This window comes from Myotis lucifugus, unplaced genomic scaffold, assembly GCF_000147115.1.
Source record: "Myotis lucifugus unplaced genomic scaffold, Myoluc2.0 scaffold_48, whole genome shotgun sequence".
Classification (NCBI taxonomy): Eukaryota; Metazoa; Chordata; class Mammalia; order Chiroptera; family Vespertilionidae; genus Myotis; species Myotis lucifugus.
The window spans coordinates 1183286-1200573 of record NW_005871096.1 but is presented as its reverse complement, the minus strand read 5'-3'; the positions used below and the strand labels follow the sequence as shown (position 1 = coordinate 1200573).

The 17288-nt window shown below is 39.0% G+C and overlaps 1 pseudogene; it reads right to left on the bottom strand.

The window, feature by feature from the left end:
* Positions 1–392: 392 nt before the first annotated feature.
* LOC102434069 lies at positions 393–956 on the bottom strand (annotated as a pseudogene).
* Between the last annotated feature and the right edge of the window lie 16332 nt (positions 957–17288).

Below are 17288 nucleotides of genomic sequence, written 5' to 3'. Positions count from 1 at the left end.
TATACTTTAAGGGCGCAGCTTTAATTTTTAGCTGCTGGCTTATGTTCACAGCAGCTTTTGAAGAGTGCTTGTCCAACTACAGCTGCATATTAGGTCACAGCTTTGGAAAGTCTTACATCCAATTTTGCCAGTTTTGTTTCCACAATATTCAACATCACACTTTAGCTGGGCAGAAGATAAGAGGTTTATTATCAGTCTACACAAGACTGAAGTTCAAAGCAAATTCAATTTTGCTTAAGGGAACATTGTAAAGTAACAATTCTTGATATTACATGCCTCATATGATCCATTTCAAACCATAGAGAATTACATCTTTGTGTCACTGTTCCAAGACAAACAAACGTGAACGGCTAAAACATCTTAAAAATGCACCATGATTATGAAGTCTCAAACAACACTTGAATTTTCTGTACATCCTCCTGTCAAATGAAGTTATTTCCTGTACACAACTCATCTTGCAAACTGGTCTTCTATTTCCTTGCATTTGACCTAGATCGGCTCCGAGACCTAGAGAAGTATCGAGACCGCTTATGATTTCTCTCCCGGGACAGTGATCTCTGTCTTCTCCTATCTCTGGAAAGGGACCTGCTCAGGCTGCGGGAGAAGCTTCTGCGTCTGCGGCGAGGTGGAGGACTCCTTCGACGATAATCATCTCGAGGGCCACGATCCCAAGAGGGAGGCGGGCCTCGATTTCGACTTCTCCTTTCACCATTGGACAGTTCCACTCTTACTCGGCAGCCACACAGGGTTCTCCCATCGAGCTCTCGGACAGCATCGGCTGCATCTCGGGGATCTTCAAACTCCACGAAAGCAAAGCCGGGAGGCTTTCTAGCAACCCACACACTTTTGAGTGGCCCATAATAGCCAAAAGCCCGTTCCAATTCTGTCTCGTCACCGTTGTCTCCAAGATTTCCCACATAAACCTTACAATCCAATGGACAGGAATAACGATGCATTTCGAGATCTGGAGTGAGAAACTCAGCGGCTGAAGTCCACACAGCCTCGGACGACTCTACGGCTCCCCTCGGTCCGGTTCCACAGGTCTGCACACCTCCCCGGGTGGACAAAATTGCCTGCCCAAACAGGTACAGGGGTTCCCAAAGGTGTGGGCGGAGTCAACGAAGAAGGAATGACAGGGTGACAGCTTTCAGTTCATCAGCGTAGCCAGGTTCTGTAGCCAGGATCTCCAGCCAAGTTCTGTCCAGGTTCTCCAGCCAGGTTGTGTTTATTCCTCCTGTTACATCTGTACTTATACCAGTTGATTTTAATCCTATCCATTCTATTCCAAAGGTTAGGGTGTTTCTTATGTCCATTCCAGGGAGTAAAGATTATGTAGCTTAAGCTTGATTGTTCATAGTTAAAGTGATTAACTACCCGCCTGGCACTTAGTTAAGGGGTTTTACTGATACAAATTCCCACCTGGGGAAACAAACTTTCTCGGAGAGGTGACCTTGGTTAAAACACACAGCACTAAGGGGAGCAAACATATTAAGAACAGTTTGCCATATAGGCAAGGTCCCTGGAAACATAAGCTGTGCAGATGTTTCTTCCCTGCAGCGACTGTGTCAAGCAGCAAGGGTAGATCAGTTTTCTGCACTTCTCATTTAAATAGGTTTTGATACAGTGGACCATACATGGTAGTTATTACAAAATCAAAAATAAATATTATACTTCAGTATGTAAAAATAAAATGTCAGTATCAGAATTTAGGATATGCAATGTGAAGAAAAAATAGAAGTACTAATAACCACCAATTTTCAGTGTAGAGGGTCAAATGTTATGGCAAACGTGGAAAAATAAATAAAACTTTTTAGAACTGAAATAAAAGCATACATAAGTACTATGCAGGGGTAATCCATAATAAGTAAGAATGTCAGAGAATGAATACCCACTATCTAAATTTGAAAATCAATAAATGTAATTAGGAAAGCACCATAAAACTAAAATTTTTTTCAATAAAACTTCTGTAGTATGTGCTGCCATGTACATTAATTGATTTATATTAAAAACTTTTACATTTAATGGAAGTTAGTTACTCAGATGCCAATATAAAGATAACAGTTTTATTAAAGTAGTGGGATAATGTGAAAGTTTTTTTATTTTAAATTTTAGTTTTTTATGTTGTTACATTATTTTTATTTACAAAACATAACTTTATATGGAACCTCTTCAAAAAATGATAGAATGCCAATGCAAGGTGGGCAGAGATTTTAGTTTTTCTGCTCTATTCTCAGAACATAAGACAGTGATTGGCACATAGTAGATGAACCTTTCTTGAGTGAATGAAATCTGAACTCTTCAAAGAAGACATAGAAGACAAAATTTTAGGTTCAGCAACTTCAAGTCTGATTGCTTACTTTTCTTTTTATAAATCTCCTTTTGATTCCACTTTAATAATTTAATTTTATCCCTATTGCTCCAGGACCTTTTTCCTCATATGGTTTGCAACCATTACAGGGGAACTGCCATTTAAGATGAACACTGAAGGATGAGTAGGAATTGCATAAAGAGAATATCATAGATAGAGATAAGAGCATTATGAAAACTTAATGTGTCATAGGGATAGGAAGATATTTGAAATCATTAGAATATAGAGTTTGAGTGGTGAATGGAGCTAGAGTGTCTTTAGATGTTCCTGATCATGGGGAAAAATAAAAAGACAATAGAAACCTTTCAAGCACATTGTGTTTTATTTATTTATTTATTTATTTATTTATTAATTTAAAAATACATTTTATTGATTTTTTACAGAGAGGAAGGGAGAGGGATAGAGAGTTTGAAATATCGATGAGAGAGAAACATTGATTAGCTGCCTCCTGCACACTTCCCACTGGGGATGTGCCTGCAACCAAGGTACATGCCCTTGACTGGAATCAAACCTGGGACTGTTGAGTCTGCAGGCTGACGCTCTAGCCACTGAGCCAATCCGGTCAGGGCGCACGTTGTGTTTTAAAACCATCTGTACAACTGCACCAAGAATTGACATGAGGCAACACTGAAGAACTATTGTAGTGGTTTAGATAGAGGTTACATAGTCTGAGCTAGGATATTGAAGATACAAAAGATTATATATTAAAAGATTCAAATTATTAGAACTTGGTGGCTGAATTATTATAGGGATGGAGGTTCAAAAAGCTAGTTGAGAAAATGTGGGCAAAAACTCTCAGAGAATTTGAATGGGTGTGAATTTTAATTTTTTGGTGGTGATAGTAATAATGTTCTGTGTGTTTTCTTGTGATTATGCTGATGCATGTGAATTGGTGGTTCTGTTCAGTATGCTTAAGATGTCTAAGTGAAATCCAAGTAGTGATGTCTAACTACTTAACTGTCAGAAATTGGGTCTTTATTTCAAAGAAGACATTGAACTGATGGTAATGTTTTCACAATCAATATTAATCTATATGATAACAAGGAATTAATAAACTTGAAAAGCTATAAACTATTTTATTGACTACTACATTTTTCTTAGGAATTTTGTTATTGTTCTAGCCCACCTATGTTCTATATGTAATATAAAATAATCAGACTTACTATTTATTGAGCGTATGGTTTGCACTAAGCACTACACTGGATACTGTACATTTATTGTTCATTTAGTCTTCATATAAATCTTGTGATACATTGCTATCCATATTTTACTGATGGTGGAACTAAAGCAGATAAGATATCTTTCTTTGTTCATTAATTAACTAGGCCTCCCAGAAGAGCTAGAATCTGGGATTAAATTTGCTTTATCCTTATGTCCATACTAGAGGCTCCGTGCATGAAATTCATTCACAGGGAGAGGGGTTGTCTCTCAGCTCAGCCTGCACCCTCTCCAAACTGGAACGCCTCGGGGGACATCCGTCTCACAATTTGGGACTGCTGGCTCCTAACTGCTCACCTGCCTGCCTGATCGCACCCTAACTTCTCCCCTGCTGGCCTGATCTCCTCCAACTGCCCTCCCCTGCTGGCCTGACCTCGCCTCTAACTTCTTTCTCCCCTATGCCAGCCTATTCTTGCCCCTAACTGCTTGCTCCCCTGATGGCCTGATCATCCCTAACTGCTCTCCCCTGTTGGCCTGATCACGCCTAAGTTCCTCTACCTCGGCCCCAGCCACCATGACTTTGTCCAGAAGCAAGTTGGATGTCTGGAAGATGTCCGGTTGACCCGGTCTAATTAGAATTATTACCCTTTTATTAGTATAGATTTATCCATAAGCAGTATTGCCTCCAACCTATTTCAGTTCAGTTCAGTACATTCATGGAAGAAATTGCTTCACTAAAACTATTATTTAACAACCTGCCATCCACGCGCATGCCTATTGTAGATGATTAGAGACATTTATGTAACTGAAATGATTGATTTGGGAAAAATGCAGTGGTATCTGTTGGGGTTTTGTAGATGCTCTTTGGAATCTTCTTATCATTTCAAGTTTGTCTAAAGTTATCTCTCTATACAAGTTTTTCTTTGACATAGTACTTTATAATATATTTAAAAAGAGAAGTTTTGGTTAAAGTAGATAATGTGCATATACATGCACACATACATTTGATATAAACCAATAAAAACACCTAGGATAATACAGCATGCAATAACACCATGTCCAGCTTTTCAAATAGTGGACCTTTATAAATTAGGGCATGGCCCAAATTCGTAATTAAAAGAGATTCTGCTCTATGGATGGTTCCTGCATTTTTATTGTGAATCCAAGTCTGTCACATCATTCTTGTGACTTAATAATTATCACTGACAAGTTTCTCTGCTGCCCCAAATCCAGCCAATTGCTCATTTCTTCCCCAGCTTCCTTGCTTACTTGTGATTGAGAAGCAACATTGTCCCTTTCTGGAACTTCTCAGTGAATAAGTGGGGAGGGAATTTTTAGGTTAACAGGAAATCAGAGATTGTGCTGTTGTATCGTAAATCAGTGAGTGAGATACAAGACGCCTTAATGAGCCAATTAATTAGGAGTCGTTTATTGCGCATAGCCCAGAGGGAGGTGTTTCTTCCAAATCTCTGAGTGAAGTCATACAGGAAGTTTCCCGTATTTATACTTTTTGAGCTTCTTTGTTGCCAGAAGCCAATTCCAGCATGTCAGCTGGGCTGAATCATCTGGAGGTGGCTGAGGGCATTTCCCCAAACCTGAAAATGATGCATAAAATGATTGCTTGCTGCCAGACAGATGAGGGTATCTTAATCTATTGCCTCCTCCTGGCCAAACACCTGAACAGCCATAGGCAATTCCCCCAATCTGACAATAGATTGTGTATACTAAACCTTACCCTTTTATGTATATCTACCTCGCCTTAGGGCAACTTGTGTTAATAAAAAGCAAGGGGTCCTGAGACGAGGGAGAACTTAGTTCTTTTAGCTAAGACTTCTCTGACTCCCAAAATGCCTTTCAAAATTATGTTTCGTCTCTGGACTCTTGATTAATTTACACGCAGCGCCTTCTCCAGATTCCTGAACCCTTCTAGATGCTGGATCAAGACCCCTGGCACTTTGTCTGAAGATTTTACAAAGAACTCTGTGTGAGTTATTGTTAAAGACAGTTTGTAATCTTGGATATATAAAGAACAAACTTTTGGCATAAGAATATGGGAATTATTACCAGTATTAGTCCATTACATTAGATGGCTAGCTTGCAAGGTTAAGTTTTTATCTTTTTCTATTATTCAAACTAAAACAGTTATTCTACAGAATAAGAGACTGTCTAAAAATGATAGTTTACAGAACAAGGGACTATCTAACAATAGCAGAGAATTTCAAACAGCAGTTTTTATACAAGATGGAGGTTACTATGCTTCAGTGCAACATGCAGAAAAATCGTTGCTATACTCTTCTTGGTCAAGTATTGCATCACAGAGAATCAAGCTTCTAATCTGACTGTCTTCCATGCCATTTTGGCTGCAGCAAGGATAGGAAGGCGCTGTTAGTGGGAGGCGCTGTAATAGGGTCAACAATAAAAAATAAAAGAATCTAAAAAACACATCATAAACTGGGAACCCATCTTTAGTGACATAGATTTACTTTGTTGCAAATAACTTTTGCAGTGAAAATAATAAATCTTTTCTTGGTTCAGTGACAGACGGTTTAGATTGGCAAATTTGCTTTCAGTAAATCCATCAGAGGAAAAACAATCCCTCATGTTTCAAAAGAGTAACAATAGGTCAAATACTAAGATTTGGATCTAATTCCTCAGCAGATGTACTATGAATGAATATCTCTGATCTAATACTATATGTTAGAAAATTCTCTTTGGGAATCTGTGTTGTGCATCTTATTTCAAAGTAAGTCTGATTGATTTCCATATGCTGTGCAAAACTGCTTTAGAGGACCAATTTCCTCCGTGAATTACATATGGAGACACGTGCATGCATACATTTCTTTATGTGTAAATAGATAATGGGAGCACAACCCCAGAAGCTTGGATGTTCTTATTTACATGGCAATATTACGGAGCATATTTTCATTCTTTCTATTTAATATTATTTTGAAAAATAAGAAGATACCAGAAAAATACATGGAAACTTCAATGTTGATTTATACAAACCACGTTGGCTATTTATTGTCTTCTCTCAAAATTAATAGAAAGTACATAGTTAACGAACAAAACAAGTTTCCCTTGAAAGGGTTCTTAGTTAATAGTCTTCTGACAGTCACCCTATCACTATGTTTTCATTTGGTTGTGATTTACGGAAAACCCTATTACTATAAATTATACCAGCTATAGGCTTATATTGCTCATGTAAAACAATATCAAAAGAAGGTAATTCAGAGCTGGTAGGGTGATGTAATGATGAACTTGTTACTTGCTATCTCTTATCTGCCTGCTTCACTTTGAGCTTTTCATGATCACAGGATTCTGGAGCAACTTTGAAGAAAATGTCTCAATTAAATTAAGAAAAAGGAAAAACACAAAAGGGAGATAGGCGCTCCATGGGGTGCTTCACAGCTAATCACAGCTGCAAGGCGCCTTGGAAGGTATATATTTTAGTTTTACTGCTTTGTTAATAGAGGAAGACAAGGATAATTTGCTTAAAATAACTTCTGAGGAGTCATTCCAATGTATTTCATAGTTATTAATTAAAATGCTATCCTTTTCATTAGAAGGGAATGAGTCACTTTTAGAAGACAATTGAGCACTAGAAAGTTGATCCCTACTAGATGTGGAAAAACTGTTTTTATCTTATTCCTAATTATGGTTACAAACCATGCACTTATATTTGCCTGTTCCTTTTTTTTTAAGCCCAGTATCTGTAATAGAATCATTATTACTATTTTTTTTTAGCTTCTCAGAAACAAAAATCATCACCTTCATGATGTCCCTTGGAGATGGCCATGGTCTTGTGATTTTAATTGGTCATCAAAATGGGAACCTGAAATGAGATATATTTTCTGAGCGGAGCGTTTAAGAGTCATGAGTGATAACCTCTGCTCTTTTCCTCTGCCACAGCCACCGTGTCAGCACATGGTAACATGGATTCCCATGAAATCAAAGCAGCCGGAAATGAGGAGCCAAAACTTAGATGACAGCTGTTCTGAAGAGTCATCTGGACACAGATTGCCTGATTTCAGAAGGGAACTTTACTTCTAATTTTCTGATCTTTGGTGATGTTGTCAGTGCAATATAATTAAGCCTACCTTTGCTGAGCCTCTAGATTCTAAAAAATGTGAGACATAAGACAAAAGATTTAAAAATATCAACTTATTTTACTAATAAAATCTAAAGTGAGGGATAAAGTTTAAGCTTCATATGGGGTGGCAAATGGACCTTTTACAGAAACCTCAAAAATAGACAAACTCCTCCCTCCCTTCAAGTAAAGCTGAAATTTCTATCTGGAACACCTTCTTAAGAAAGGATTGGGTACCGGGATGTAAAGTACAACATAGAAAATACAATAAATGATATAATAATTAGGTATGGTGACAGGTGGGTACTAAATGTATCTGGGGGATCACTTTATAACTTATATACTGTATACTTGAAATTAATACAAAATAATATTGAATGTAAACTATAATTGAAAAAATGGATTAGAGAATGGGATGATGGTGAGAAATTCTGAACCTCCATTTTTTTTCTCACAACTGTTTGATATTTGCTCCCATACATCTATTTTAGTAAGCATTGGATGACAAGAACACTGTATTGTCAGACTCTCCTCCACTCCCACTCAGATTCAAACACTGAACACCTTCAATTAGTAGTCTTATTTTTGCTTTGTCCCTGACCAAGCTCTAAACAAAGCAAGAGGCCTTTCCCCCCTACATTCACATTAATCTTTGTATCCTGAAGTAAAATAGTACATTTCTTTCCATTGAGACATACTGTTCTCTTTAGTTTCTGTTTTGTTTTCTTATTTTATTTTTCCGGAATTCTGCTAGACATTCAGGATCAATTTCAACTTACAGAAGAAAGCAAATTTCATGAGGGCAGGGTATTTTACTGTAGTCTCCCTATATCACCCATAGGTATACTAATGTTTCATTCATTGTAGTCAACAATAAATATGGTTGAATGAAGCAACCAATGATTACCAGTATAGTCTCCTATGTCTTCACACTTTTGAGCTGAGACCTGATATTCTGTTTATTAATTCAGATAAATAGTTTTTTTAGGGATACAGATCCCATTTATCTTTACCCTGAATTTTGAAGTTTTGTTACAGACACAATAAATGACACAAAAATATCTATCTACTATAAAGTGTTATGAGTTTGAAAATTCCGTTGTCACATTTTAACCTCCAGACTGGATATCCAGGGGCATCAGCTAGTTAGAATTCAGTAAAAATTTGCCTTGTCCCTTGATGCATATAATTTGCTGGAACATAAAGTAGTGTAAAGTGGCTTGGCTTTTGTAATACCCCACATCAGAATTCCAATAGTGTCTGACATTGTCATTGTGTTGTGTCCATAGGCAAGTTATTTCATTTGATTCAATAAAAAATAATTGATTGTGCGCTTCAATTCATCAGGAAGTGCACTATAACCCAGGGTTATAGAGATGTAGTCTTTACCCTCGGAGAGTTCAATAGTAATAGAAGAAATGGCCACATAAACAGATGATACAAAGGGGTTTTTTTAATGCAATAAAAGTGATTTAGCAGGGGATTATAAATCAAAAGGGGGAGAATATTACCCAGCTTTAGGAAGTTCCCAGTTGAAATTATACCCTATATGAAATTACCAACAAATATAGCCCAAATCTAAACATTTCTTCCTACCTCCGGAACTGGCACTCTAGTGTAATTTAAGCCATTATCACATCTTCTTTGAAAAGAAGTTTCAAATTTATTGACCATATTATACTATCACAACAGCCATATGAATATTAAAAATATAGCATCATTTTCTGATTTAAATATCTTCAATAGCTTTTCACTATACTTAATAATACAAGTACTATTCCATATCTTGGCCCACATAACTTTGGCTGAGAGTAGCTACCTTCTCACTAATCCCACCATCCCTTCATGGGTAAACAATTAGACAGACTTCCCAGATTCTCTCTAGTGATATGTGACCTTATGATTGTGTTCTAGGTGATGGAATTTTATCACAACATAAACTTGGAAGCCATGCGTTAAAGATGGATATTTCTGGATGCCTTAATGACTTTATGAAGCTATGACACCCTCTCCCCACAACATCAACCTACTAGGAAACTGGGATTAAGTTATGGACATTTCAGTTTTACCTGTGAAATCTGCCAGGGTTAGTAACTAACACAAGGACCCTACTTTATATCTGTCTTGCCAAACTTTCTGCCTCAGTTGCGTTCACTCTTACAATCGTCCACTCCATTGCAGTCACACTGGCCTTTCTCCTGAACCTCAAGCATCCCAAATTTGTTCCTATATCAGGACCTTGCACTTCCTCTCTTCTCTGCCTGGGATGTTATTGCTCAGGGTGTGGGATTGGCTTACTGTTCAGTTCGTTAGGCCTCTGACCAAAGTCATTTGTACAAGAAGCTTTCCCTGACCACTTCCACTTTAAAACAGACACCACTTCCATCATATTCTATTCCCTTTCCCTGCTTCATTTTTCTTCTTAGTATAACATAATCTGTTCATGTTATTTTACATCTTTAGTATTTCTTCAGAGTATGATTCCAGTAAGTGAAATTATACTGTATATTTATTTGCCTTTTGTTTGTCTCTATTGCTAGAATATAGTCATGAGGCAGGGACACTTTCTGTGTTTACATTTTTATCCCTAGAAACTCTTTGCACACAGTAGGCAATTGGTGATTATCAGTTGAATGGAAACTGAATGAATATTGGTGTTTAGATATGTAAGAGAATGATTCCTGCAACTGGAAGATCCAGGGCATGGTTTTGGGAATAGATACCTAATGTGATGTAGAGGTGCTGGCCAAGATATCAAAACAGCCCACCAAGATGAGACTTTCTATATTCATTTATTAAAAAACTAGAGTCCCAGTGCACAAAAATTTGTGCACTCGGGGGGAGGGGGGGTCTCTCAGCCCGGCCTGTGTCCTCTCGCAGTCTGGGACCCCTCGGGAGATAACAACCTGCTGGCTTAGGCCTGCTCCCGGGTGGCAGAGGGCAGGCCCAATCCCTAGGTGCAGCCCCTGGTCGGGCTCAGAGCAGGGCGGATCAGGGGGTTGGGGCGCTGCCCCCTGTCACTCACAGAGCAGGGCCCATCAGGGGGGTTGGGGCTCCGTACCCTGTCACGCACAGAGCAGGGTCAATCAGGGGGTTGGGGAGCTCCCTCCTGTCACGCACAGAGCAGGGCTGATCAGGGGGTTGAGGAGCTCCCCCCTGTCACGCACAGAGTAGGGCTGATAGGGGAGTTGGGGCACCGCCCCCTGTCACACACAGAGCAGGGCGGATCAGGGGGTTGGGGAGCCGCCACTGTCACACTCAGGGCAGGGCCGATGGGGAGGTTATGGCTCTACCCCATCACACACAGAGCAGGGCCCATGGGGGGAGAAGGGTTAGGGTGCCACACCCTGTCACACACAGAGCAGGGCCGATCAGGGGGTTAGGGCGCTGCACGCTGTCACACACAGAGCCACAGGGCGATCAGGGGGTTGGGGAGCTCCCCCCTATCAGGCACAGAGCAGGGCTGATCAGGGGGTTGGGGCGCCTTCCCCTGTCAGGAACAGAGCAGGGCGGGATAGGGAGGTTGTGGCACCACCCCCTGTCACACACAGAGCCGCAGGGCGATCAGGGGGTTTGGGCGCTGCCCCCTGTCACGCTGATCCCGGTGCTGGGAGGCCTCGCTGCTCCGCTGATCCCAGTGCTGGGAGGCATATTACCCTTTTACTATATAGGATAGAGGCCTGGTGCATGGGTGGGGGCCGGCTGGTTTGCCCTGAAGGGTGTCCTGGATCAGGGTGGGGGTCCCCACTGGGATGCCTGGCCAGCCTGGATGAGGGGATGATGGCTGTTTGCAGCTGGTCACACCCCCTTCAGGGTGGGGGTCCCCACTGGGGTGCCTGGCCAGTCTGGGTGAGGGGCTGAGGGCTGTTTTCAGGCTGGTGGGTGACTGAAGCTCCCAACCTGTCCTTTTTTCCTTTTTTTTTTTTTATTCTGGGCCAGCTTTAGCTCTGAGGCTTGGCTCCAGCTCTGAGGCCTCGGCTGCTGAAAGCAGGTATCTTGTTTGTTTGGGTTCTATAATCGAAACACTGTTTCAACTCCAGCTCTGAGGCCCGGCTGGCTGAAAGCAGGTTTCTGGGGTTTTGTTTAGCTTCTATATTTGTAACAATGTTTCAAACTGCAAGCTCAAAATCCTGCAGCCGCAGGCGGGGAACGTTTGCTTCCTCCGTCACTGAAGCAAGCAAGCCTCCTGTTAGCTTCAAGCTGCCTGGCTGCCGGCCGCCATCTTGGTTGGCAGTTAATTTGCATATCGCCCTGATTAGCAAATGGGAAGGCTAGCGGAGGTACGGCTAATTACCATGTTTCTCTATTATTAGATAGGATGGTTTATTAAACACCAGACCAGTCCATGATAAATTCTGGGTAGAGTGGTATGCCAGGTAATGGTTCTACCCTTATGGAATTTATATTCTAGTGGAGAAGAAAAGGAGTAAACAAATGAATTTAAGATGTCAGAGTGCTTTTTCCACATTGACCAAAAAGTATTGTTTAGAAAGGAGAATTCTGCACCATGTATGATATTTTCATTTTAAGTAGAGACAAAAACATGAGGGAAGATCCAATATTGAAGATCAAGACAGGGTAGAATGGCTGGAATTTATTACCCTCAAAGGAAGAAGAGTTTTGGAAATCAGGCCTCTAATTCTAGGCCAGAATCCTTTCCAACTAGCTCCCCCAGCTGCTCGGGGCTGGTTTTCTACTCTAGGAAGAGTAGCCAGGGCTTTCTTTACCTGGTGCCAACCCTCTGCACCTCCACACTTCCCCAGGGCAGAGCCTTCATGTCTACTTATTGGCTGTCTTAAATATCACAGTCCCAAGATGTGCAACCGAGCCTCCAGTGAACATTTGTATTGAGGAGGGCACCTCCAGGCAGGATGGAAAGGTGCTATTTTGGGAAACAGTGAAACCAGAATAAAAAACTGAAACATTTATGAATGTGAATTTATATTCTCCAAACCAGATGTGACTGCTGCCTTGTCGGCATGTGCATGATCCTGCATGCTGCCGCTCACTTCCTATTTTATGGGCTTGCCTTTTCAACCCCGACTATAGACTGTCTGCCATTTGAATGCATGCATTTTACTGTAAACATTTTAAAAATGTACATTTCCAAGCAAAGTGCATTGCACATGCCAGTCAAAATTATTTATTGAAATTAATTATATTCCTTAAAGATTATTTTCCCATATTCTTCAAAACACCTCAACTCGGATTTTTCACCCCCTATGATATTTAATTAAAATGAAAAAAAGTGAAATAAAACCTCTCCTAATCCTTTGAACTCCTTTTTCTCTAGTGGATAATTTATATACATGTTTGTGTGAGATTCATTTTTCAGTGATTCTGGCTGCCAATCTCCACGCTAAATTAAGCAAAAAGTTGCCCTGCTGTGCATATCTGAGCTGCAGGTGCAGGAATTTAGTGCTTAAGTAAATGTAAGGGAATTGGTGATAGCCATGGATTATTGGAAATGTACTCACTTTCCTGTTGGGTTTGAAATGTGATGTAATGCCACTCAATTAAGAATATAGATTTAGAAATGCCAAGTTCCAAAGAAATTTAAACTCAGGCAAAATAACTTTACAGAAGTCTAGTCCCGTGAAGAACAAATAGCCATTTTCATTTACCCTCTTAAATTGTTTACTTTGATAGCATCAGCTCTGGAATTATGGATAATACCACTCTCTATTTCCACCCCTAACTCCATTATTTATTAAAGAGAATAGTGGAGGCAATTGGGTTTGATAAGGATATTTTAAGAAATTTCAAAACCCTTATTACATTGCCAAGTATAGATTTCAGCCAGACTTCATATATACTTTCCTTGGAATATATTTGAGGTGAAGTAAACTCTGGGATGTGAAATATCAAAAATTAAAGCCATCAGATCAATAAAATAGTAGAGTCACACACTGGATAACCACATTTCAGTCAATGACAGACAAATATACTATCGTGGTGCCATAGGATTATAATAGAGCTAAGTAAAGATCTTTTTATTATACTTCCTAAATTGGCATTTCAATTTGTTTTTGCATGTTACACATCTTTGAATGAGTGTACTGATTTTTATCTGCATTGTTATGGGACAGTCCACAGGTTAGTAAGGATAAGTGCACACATGTACACACACAAGCATGCACACCCATTTGCTACATGTTTCTGATTTATTTAAATATATATTATTTAACAGCCTTTTACATGATTTGTGTCCCAGATAAAACATAGTTGCTACAGATTACCCATGTTCAGGTATAAGACGTTACTGAGTTGATAGAGCCAAATTCTTGCTACACTACAGGTCTTTTATAGTCATGCTTCCACTATGTTCATGAACAATTCCAATTATCTATCTACATGTTTCCATTTAAAAATATGTTATAAAAATTAGCCTGTGCATGATTCTTATATATCTAGGCATCAGCTGAGATACATCGTTTTGCAGAGAGAGCTAGAGGATTCAGTGTCCAAAGTAACCCCGAATGATATTTCCACCTTCTTAAGTTAGTTTCTTAGCATACCTGTTTTCCCATGTGATCATATGTAATATATGCATATACACTCACACACATGCATACACACAGTTGAACTTGTGGATTTTCCTGTCTCTCCTCACTGACAAAATGTTAAAAGAGCAGACTCTTTATTATCACATGTGAAGATAGAGTTAGAGCATCACCAGTATGTATAAAACACTACAGAGACCAACCTTAGTATACGTTGATTTTCATTACTTATATTAATGTCTGTGAGAATGTGATATGCTTTTATTTTCCTCTTTGTAGAAAATATTCAGATCTTTGGTACTAATATTACATTTTGTAAGGTTACATTGTTCTAACAATGAATTGGATTGAGCATCAAAACCTTTCTAATTCAATTTAAAGTACTGTGTGTTTTATATTTCAATTGAGTTAATATATAATGTTCCTTTTCAACTACCATAAGCATTTTTAGACAGTAAACATGCAATGTCCTATGCAGACTAAAGAATTGATTAACTTTTGTAGAATTTCCCAATATGAGGACAAAGTACACTTTCTCATTTAAATAAAGTGCCTAATTAAAGTTGTAAGTTGGAATGAAGTGTCACTTTTTGATATATCCAATTTTATGTCACTAGTGCTAAATCACAATGGGACATTGATTCTGCTTTTTATTATTGCTGCTTTCTTAAAATGAACACTAATGTGAATTGATTTTTTTCTGTAATAAAGTTTTATTTGAAGTCAGTAGGTTGCAGACTCAAGGTAAGGCATCGGTAAAATGAAAAAAATATAAGTATTAAAATGAATTACATTTTTAATTACTTCTCTTATGCATAAACTTAGAAATTATACATTGCTATGTTCACTGTAAGATAATTAAACTATTTTAGTTACCTACAAACTGACAAATTAAAATGTAAAGAATAGAGGTAAAATAAGAAAGTGCCATCCTTTTCTTCTAAAACAGTGGTTCTCAACCTTCCCAATGCCGCGACCCTTTAATACAGTTCCTCATGTTGTGGTGACCCCCAATTTCATTGTTACAAATTGAACATAATTAAAGCATAGTGATTAATCACAAAAATATGTAATTATATATGTGTTTTCCGATGGTCTTAGGCAACCCCTGTGAAAGGGTCGTTCCACCCCCAAAGGGGTCGTGACCCACAGTTTGAGAACTGCTGTAAAAGCGAACTTAAGCTCATAGATGTTTCCAGAAGGATGTGGTGAGATCTGGGGTTGACTTTCAGGTGACTTATTCAAAAGCTTAGTTACACAGAGTAAATAAGATTGCCCCAAACAAAGCTAGGTATGACTAGAACAAAGGGTCTAAAAGGTCTTAAAATTCATAAAATAAATGAACTGATGAAGCTAAATGAGCCTATTTGCTATAAACTTACGTACGGAATATTCTTTAAGAAATTTTATGGAACAATATAAAGAAATGTATTTGGATTTTTTATACAGTTTTGTTCTGCTTGGTTTACCAATTTAACTTTTTGCCTAATAAGCAATTCTAAAAGCCAACATTATAGCTCTGAAATTTATTTTCTAAAATGCCTCAATGAGGCTATTTATATGAAAGATATCTAATAAGCACTGTATACTGTCCTAATGCACAGACAATGTGAAAAACAAACTATGTGATATACTTCCATTAGCCTTTTCATCAAGCATTTCAGTAGTTCTTATATTATGTCTCTGTATTTTAATTTATTTTCTATTATACACCAGGTATTATATGATTCTTAATCAAGTAGACCTGCTTCTGTTTCAGCTCAGTGATTGGTAGGGAAGAAAAATGCAATCACATATCATAATGCAGTCTTATAAATTCAATGACATCAGTATAATATCATAGTGTTACATGGAAATAAAAATAAATAGGTACACTTACAGATGGTTAAAGTGTTAGTAAAAGTTATGAGGAAAGCTGACATTGCATTTATATTCACAGGCAGTATGGAAAATAATAAGGGGTAAAGCCTAGCTCAGATTTTGTAGGGCTGCAAAATTGTAAAATTTTCAAGCTCACAGACTAGTGAGGAAAACATAAAACACATAAAACAGCCATAATACAATGTGGTAATATTATACCAAATTCTATACAAGTAAATACAGATATTTTTTAAAAAATATATTTTTATTGATTTCAGAGAGAAAGGGAAAGGGAGAAATAGAAACATCAATGATGAGAGAGAATCATTGATCGGCTGACTCCTGCACATCCTACAGTGGGGAACCAGCCCACAACCTGGGCATGTGCCCTGTTGGGGAATCAAACTGTGACCTCCTGGTGCCTAGGTCTATGCTTGACCACTGAGCCACGCTGGCCAGGCAGTAAACACAGGTATTAAGGGGTAGAGAGAGAAGCAAGGTCAACTTTGGAATTATATGTTGCCATGATGGCTACTGCTTCACTGAGATTCCACTCAATGCACAGCAGGTCAGAGATGTGTTTGCTCAGTGGGCAGGACTTCTCCCGAGAGGCTATATGGAGCAGCCATTCTTTGGAGAAATCCCTGGTGGTGAGAAAGGAAGGGAATGGAATCCTCCACCCCCATCTTCTCTTTTCTATTGGTCAAAGATCGTCTCCTGGGAAGGTAACGTCCTGTCCTTGCAGGCTGCACCATCCAGCCCTTTATAATGCTGCTCATGGTGCCTGACCCAAGGTGGTATAATGTGTTGTTCCTCCACCATCTAGAAGTTGTGTGAGGCTGGGAACTCCTGGCATCATGCTGTTTCAGCTGGGATGCACTTGGAGGATGAGTGATTCATCAGCTCACTCTGGTGTATGCTGGATAGGTTTGTAGGTGGATGGAACATTAGTACAAAAAAAAAAAAGAAAAGAATTAGCCATGCAAACATTTTTGTCTGAGATAACCACCCCTCTCTACAATCCCATTATTTTTATTATTATATGTGTATTTATTTTTTTGTTGACAATATTACAGATGTCTCCCATTTCCTCCCCCTCACCTTTGCCCTACTCTTCCCAGCCCCCCACCCCCCCAGGCCTTCACCACACTATTGTCTGTGTCCATGGGCTATGCATATATGCATGTAAGTTCTTTGGTTAATTTCTTCCCATCTCCCTATACCCCTTCCCTCTGAGTTCTGTCAGTCTGTTCCTTGCATCCATGATTCTGGACCTATTTTGTTCGTCAGTTTATTCTTTAACTACAATTCT